This window comes from Callorhinus ursinus, unplaced genomic scaffold, assembly GCF_003265705.2.
Source record: "Callorhinus ursinus isolate GAN/ISIS: 27379988/994484 unplaced genomic scaffold, GSC_fseal_2.0 scaffold21, whole genome shotgun sequence".
NCBI lineage: Eukaryota > Metazoa > Chordata > Mammalia > Carnivora > Otariidae > Callorhinus > Callorhinus ursinus.
In genome coordinates this window covers 20,604,820-20,612,559 of record NW_027397083.1, presented here as the reverse complement: position 1 = coordinate 20,612,559, position 7,740 = coordinate 20,604,820, and the positions used below count along the sequence as shown (strand labels likewise).

The following is a 7,740-nucleotide window of genomic DNA, read 5'->3' as shown; positions in this document are numbered from 1 at the left end:
TTGTTCTTCTTGTATTTAAACTCCCTTTCCCTTTCTCTGTTCACATTGATATATGAATCTCTTATGCCAGCTGAGGTGGTATTATGTTTCAAATTTACTGTAGAAAAAGAAATATGAGTCAATATTAGCATGTACTCTCACAAACTAAGCCCTACTATTAGAATCTTTGTAATGGATAAGAATTAACTAAAATTGCTTATGGTCAAAACTGTGTAATTATTTTAATTAAGCTACTCTTCTATTGAATTTTTGTGATTGCTGTATTAATCTAATAGATTAATTGTGTGTAAGCAACATTCTATAATAGAAAGGGCTAAGTATTAAAGAATAAAAGGGAATTTTGTGAAGTTCTTCATAGATATAAATTTAGTGATAGAAATCTTGATCAGAGATATATTTTTCTCAGAACCACAATGCCATATGCTCGATGTTGAATGAAGCATGGTTTGTAAAAAATCAGCATCATATTCTAAAGAGGCTGGATTGTATAACAAGCATAACTATTTTTATATTATTTTCTCAAATTTCATCTGTTTATAGCTACTATTTCCAACTAATGTTTGGTAACACACAGCATGAACTGCAGAAATAGTAAGAGAAAGTTTAAATATAAATTATTTTTATAAGTCTGGTTGTAGCATAAATTTCCCAAATCATTAAAAAGTTCAATAGAATTAATTATTTAAGATGCAATGGTGGTAGTTCGTAATGCCTTTTATTTAGATGGACCTTAAAATTCTTCACAGACTTTTTGGCAACCTCACTCTTTTCTTATATAGCCTACCAAAATTGTTGGACAATAAAATGAAGAAAAAATTTAATGCTCTGATATGCAAAACAGAAGGTTGCCTCATTGGTAATGTCACATTTCCTTAAGCAATTCTTCTTTACCTTAAATACTGAACAAGTTTTCTATCATTAGCTTATACCCTATTAAATATATCATTACCCAGGCACTAAAATACAAAGGTGAAATCAAACAATAGGACATACTCCATTTCTCATTATTGAATAATTGCTTCTGTCCATTAAACTCCATCCTTATGCTTTGGACAATATACTTGTCTGCCTTGCACAGGGTAAAAATTTGTATTGTTAAACTATCAAATAGTATGATTCCTTATTCTTTCACAAGGAAAAATGTTATCCAACTCTTACAGGTGCTAAATTGAGGAGGAGGCTGTATAGCACTGTAAATTACACCATTGGCTTTGGACTCAGAAAAACAAGTTTGAATTCCAGGTCTGCATATATTAGTTGAATATACAAACTTGAGCATGCTCTTAATCTCTTGAATCCTCATTTATTTCACTTTAAGATGAGGATAGTATTGGTACTTTCTCATCAGGTTGCTATGAATCAAATAGAAAATACTCAACAAATATTTATGAGTTAACTGAAAGTTGTAATTACCAAAATGTAACATTTCTGAACATCATGATTAAGGATGTGTATGCTTTATTCTTGGCAATTTTAAGCTCAGCCTCTGCATTACTAGCAGCATTTGTGACTAGGTTATAGTCAGCTTTACTATTTGGAAACTTTACCCCATTTATTATTTATTTAATACCCCCAGTGTTTTCAATACATTGACAAGTTATATAAAACACAGTCATTGCTTTTGTGGAGTTTCCATTTATAAGAAAACAAAATGGGAAAAAAAACCCAGTTGCTAAAGTTATTTGATTTTCATTTAGGTTGGAGAAAGTATTTGTCTTCCTACACTTCCATACCAGTAAGTAGCCAACCTATGTGGTCCTTATATTAAGATTCTTCAAAATATATTTGGGGGGGGGAAGGAAATGAGTACTTTGTGAAATAAGAGATAGAACATTGCTATAGGAGTATAAAAAAAGTTTCTTACTTCTGCACTTTAAAGCCAATGAGAAGGACTAAATATTTGTGTTGCAGATGTTAAAGGGAAAATAACTAGTGAAAGGTAAGGGAACTTTTTATACCTAGAATGAGCTGATGACCTTTTTTACAGCACCATAGAAACAGATACTACAGAACTGAATCCATGTAACTCCCACCTCCTTATCCTCATCTTGGCATTTATAAATCTTGTCCTTTATCTCTATTTTGTACTCTTACATCTCAGTGGAGAGATTAACCTTGCTCCTTTTCTGTTTTCTCTGGGACTTAGTTCAATTAATTTCGCTTGCCCCTCCAGTCTTTAATCTGTTCTCTGCTAGTATCTTTCGTTCAATGTACAAACATACTCAAGAGTGCCCTGGGCTAAAAGCAAACAAGGACTTGGGTGTCCTGGGATCAAGCCCCTGTGTAGGGCTTGCTGCTCCGTGGGAAGCCTGCTTCTCCCTCTCCCTCTGCCTGCCACTCCCCCTGCTTGTGCTCTTTCTATCAAATAAATAAATAAAATCTTAAAAAAAAAAAAGGCAAACAAGGACTAAAATCTCTCCGTGACTCTGTTTTCCTTACCAAAATACCACACCCATCATTCTGTTTTATTACTTGCCTTCTTAAAGTCTACACTACCTCCAACTCCTCACCTGTCTTTCATTTATCCTATCCATAACTGTCTATAGAAACTGTTCTCTTAATGATTACTGGTGGCCTCAATTTTTTTATGGAACATTCCACAAATTTGCATGTCATCCTTGCACAGGAGTCATGGTAATCTCATCTGTATCATTTGAATTTTAGTGTAGGTGCTGCTGAAGTAAGCACAATGGTGACCTCTTAATTAGCAGACCCAATATCCTAATCTCCCTCTTGACTTACTTTGTCTTTGCAGCGTTTGACAATATTGATCTATGCTTCCATAAAAACCTGTTTTCCATTGCATTCTCCAAAATCACTCCTTCTATGGCTTTATTTCTCTCACACTGATTCCTTCACTAGATTCTCTTCTTCTGTCTCATCAAGTCAGACCATGTCTCATGTGGTTGTTCTCATGGTGTAGGTAGTCTGAAGGCAGTACTATGAAATCACTCCATGATCATCTGTGGAGCAGATGAGAGTTGGGTATCTTGCCAAGATAACAAACAGTGGAAGCAACAGAGATTGGAGTCTTCCTGGATGTTAAAATTGACATCAAATTGAAGTATATACTAATCAGAACTTCAGCTTTGGTAATGGCAGACAATAACTTAGACAAGCCATCCCACTAAGAATAATTAGAAAATCTAGAAAAAAAGTTTTTATTTTTGTTTTTAAATAAGATGCCTATTTGAAAACATTAGAAAGCTAATAAGGCAGTGAAAAATATCTGGGAGAAGAAGGAAACCCAAAGAGTTTAACCCAGAATTTGTAACTGCCAGTTGCCAAATCCAGAAGAGGCAGCTGAGAAAGGGAACAAAACTTTTGACAATCTTGTGGGGAGTACAGGTGAACTCGAATCCAACTGGATCTTGAAAGAATTAAAACTCAGTTTCAAATCATTTTAGTCCTTGAAATTGGATTAAATTGATCCCAGATGCTAGAGTTCCTAAGCTTGACCAAAGGAAAAAAAAATTCTTGCACACAAATCATTTTTATAATTTTTCATATTTAGTGTCCATTACTGAACCAGAAAATAACCAGTTATGAAGAGACAAGGCATGATTTTTTTTTAAGATTTTATTTATTATTTGACAGTGAAAGAGAGAGAATGTCCAAGCAGGGAGAGTGGCAGAGAGAGGGAGAAGCAGGCTCCCACTTAGCAGAGAGCCCAACATGGGGCTCAATCCCAGGAACCTGGGATCATGACCTGAGCCGAAGGCAGACACTTAACTGACTGAGCCACCCAGGTGCCCCAACAAGGCATGATTTTTAAAAGAAGGAGAAAAATACAGGTAATATAAAAATATTCATGGGGTATGCAGACAAATGCTATAAATATGCTCAAGAAAATAAAAAATAACTGAAAATATACTGAAAATGTAGTTCTCAAACTTGAGAATTCAGTGGATTAATTAAAGAGCTGATTATACCCAGCTAAAGATAAATCATGAACTGGAATATATTTCAGAAGGAAATATCCAGAATAATTCATGGAGAGACATAAGATAGAAAACACAAAAAATGTAAATGGTGCAGGAGTTACAATAAAGGTCTAATTCATGTGTAATTGGAATCCCAAAAGGAGAAAAGAGGAAGACAAAAAAGGAGTAGAAGTCATTTGAAGAGAGAATGGCTGAGAATTTTCCAAAACTGATGAAAGACATTCAGATACAGATTCAATAAGCCTCAAAACTTCCTAGAAACAGCATCTTAAAACCTGTTGGGAACCAAAATCAAAGGCAGCAGACATTCTATAGGAATATGGCTCACATGAGCTATTCTTGGAGAAGGGGAACTATTTGATGATGAAATAAAGGAAAACAAGATATGGAAAACAAACAAAAAAATCAGTAAGGGAAAAGTTTGGTGAAGGATACTGTGATAAGCTTGGATGAGCTTACTTGTATCTTTGTAAATACAGATCTAAGAGTAAACAACCATGGTTATAGCTACAGAACAGAATACAAGCTTAAATCTTGAAAATGTAAAATTAACAGAACACACCAAAATTATGAGTTTAAGAGGTCAAGATATAGGGAAGTATAAGTGCACCAATTTATTTATTTTTAGAGCAAGGAGTCAATACTGTTGAAATTTGAAACATAGTTTCTTTTAAAAACATTCCAACCTCAAGGGTGCCTGGGTGGCTCAGTCAGGTAAGCATCTGCCTTTGGCTCAGGTCATGATTTCAGGGTCCTGGGATCAGGCTCCATGCTCAGTGGAGAGTCTGTTTCTCTCTCTTCCCTATCCCTTCCCCTGCTCGTGCTCCCCCCGCCCCAGTTTTCCAAATAAACAAAATCTTTTAAAAAAATCCAACCTTTTTCTACATCTCATAATTGTAATTAAGGGGTTCTTTTGTAGTCAAAAAAAAAAAAACTAGATTCAGCACTTCTTCATTCTAATTTCTTTTCAGTTAAATCCAAGTAAAATTAAATGTTCTGTTTTTATTTAAAAATAAGATACATCAAGGGTGCCTGGATGGTGCAGTCCATTGGGCAGCTGACTCTAGGTTTTGGCTCAGGTCATGATCTCAAGGTTCTGAGACCAGCCCCACACTGGACTCTGTGCTCTGCATGAAGTCTGCTTGGTAATTCTCTCTCTCCCTCTGCCTCTCCCCTACTCTCTCTCTCTAAAATAAATCTTTAAAAAAAAATAAGGTACATCTTCTGATGTGTCCTTTTTGTAAAAAAATTTTTGCTGATCTCTTTACTCTTCTTAGTGATATATGAAAGATATTCTTTGTTAATGATGTCAAATTCTAGGTGGAGGAATTTGGGTGTTTATTCATTCTGTGTTAACATAGCACAATGTGACTCTATAATAAGCACATACCCATTTTATAAAAATGATCTTGTTATTATTAGTATTATTATTTTTAAGGAGCACAGGTTTTGGAATCTGAAAGACCTGTGTGTAAATCCTGGCTCTGATGCTAAGTAGCAGTGTAGCCTTAGAAAATTTACTTAATCTCTGAAACTGTTTTCTCATCTGAAAACTGAGGATGTTAATACCTATTTTATAAGGTAATTGTATTAAACAAATATGTATATATAACAATCAATATTTATCTTTTTATTTTCATTTGTTGAATTCTGGCTGTTTTACTAGTTTGTCATATAAGCTAAAACAAATTCATCTCTTTGCTTACTTGCCTGTAAAATGATGGACTTTGTATGAAACATTCCAGCATACCCTCCACCTCTTCTAGAGCTGACTGTCTTCTACATGACTACTTTGCACTCTGTCATGTTATTCCATGTCTTCCTCCCTTTCCCAAATTTCATGCTGTGCTCTTGTCACAATTATTGGTCCAGGGGAGGACTCTGATGCAAACTAGATTAATCTTGGCTACAAGTGACTGATCTAATCTAGACCAATAATGCATTCTTTTCTTAAAATTGTTTGATTTAATGTGAGAAAGAAATCTCTTAGCCTCTCTTCAGTGTCTGAAAGATGTAAAACTGAAGAACTCTTAGAGTACACATTCCCACCATGTAAAAAAAGAGTAACTATAAATAGCAGAGAGACAATAAAAAGATAAGAATTGGAGAGCTACTCCTGGGAACATTCTCATTCCAGATCTCAGTTGTTCTAGAAGCCCGGCCATATCCATTCTCTTTCCATGATTTGATTGTGTAACCCATTTCTTTTTTTTAAGGTTTTATTTTAAAGTAATCTCTACACCCAGTGTGGGGCTTGAACCCACAGCCCCAAGATCAAGAGTCACATACTCCACAAACTGAGCCAGCTAGACACCCCAGTGTGTAACCATTCTTGGACTCTATAAACCACTGTATTCCTTCCCTCTTCTCTATCACTTTTTTTTAAATGAAATCACTTCAGGTTGAATTTCTGTTATTAACATTAAACCAATACAGGTTTGGAATAGATGACTTTTAAGAATTATTTCACCTAAATGTTTTATATAAATTCCTTAAAATATGTTCTTTAACTTTCCTTGTTTATTGATTCACCTAAATGTGGTCTTCATGGTCTTAATAAACATTTATGAATCATTTTACATGCACAATTGTACCATACCTATCTAGTTTCTAAGCAATAAAATAAGCTCCTCAGATTTATCAAAGTAGAGGTCACATGTCTTTATCATTAGGCTTTCTAAGTTGATTTGAAAATGTCCATCTGAGAGGGTCTGTCCAGTCTACAGAACTTTCATTTAAATGATGGCAAACATCTTACGTTCCTGCACAACTGATATGGTAAGGAAAAAAATGAATATATCCTCTTTCTGGATTTACACATATTCTTCATGATTCTGCTTTTCTCTTTTTAATGGCACCATATCTACTTCATCTATAAAATTATTTTCACACAGAAACCCCTTTGACAATGAAGAAAACCATGTTTTAGAGCCAGCCAGATGGTTTTCCCATTTCATGTTATATATATACATATATAGTTTTCATGGCGGGGAGGGGTCATGGAGAAGGAAAAAAAAAAAAACCTATAGTGAACGTTGAACCTATCTAGTTATTATAGAATCTATCATTGTTCCTTTGAAGAAATTCAACATTTGCCTTACAACCAGAGAATAAACATCAGCAGCTAGAGAAAGCTATTGAATTTCAAAATCCCTTTGAAATGTCACATTAACCTGTTTAACTTTCAGTCAGTTCTCTAAAATATCAAACATTTCCTGATGACTCCCAGATCTAAGACTGCTTATATTTCTCTAACTTAAAAGTTTGTTTCTTTCACTTGCAAACCAACTATGGTGAATGAATCAGTACTGTTTAAGCTTGGGAAAAGTGGATCACAGCTGTAATCTGTGTGCAGCCTTACTACAGGTTAGTTCAATTTGTGAATGTTGAACAAGGTCAAATGCTGAATCTGGTTGATTTGGCTAAAACTACACAGTTCTAGCCTCCTATTTAGCCCTCCATTAAATTTTAATCTTTAAAGCTATATTTGTTTCATAGATCATCTTTTATTCTGAGATGTGTAAAAGTCAGACAACAACCATTAACTTATTATTTTACTCAACATCTACTGAGCATCCACTGGCTAGGTGCTGGGGGTAAAATAGGAAAAGAAAAGTTGTGCCCCTTGTTCTTGAAGAGCCATATTATAAACTGAGACACAGATATGTAAATTCTGAGAAGTTAGAATATAATGGGTTAAGTTCTGTAATTGAGGTTAAAATATTGAGAACACAAAGGAATGAATAAGTAAATGAAATTTTCTTCTTTCAAGCAGATTTGGATTTATAACTTAACC

At 34.5% G+C, this 7,740-nt stretch overlaps 1 non-coding gene across 1 annotated transcript; it reads right to left on the bottom strand.

Moving 5' to 3' along the window:
- Positions 1-2,581: 2,581 nt before the first annotated feature.
- On the bottom strand, positions 2,582-2,688 carry LOC112829846 (U6 spliceosomal RNA). Its single transcript, XR_003209763.1, has one exon. It is a non-coding gene; the product is annotated as a U6 spliceosomal RNA (small nuclear RNA).
- Between the last annotated feature and the right edge of the window lie 5,052 nt (positions 2,689-7,740).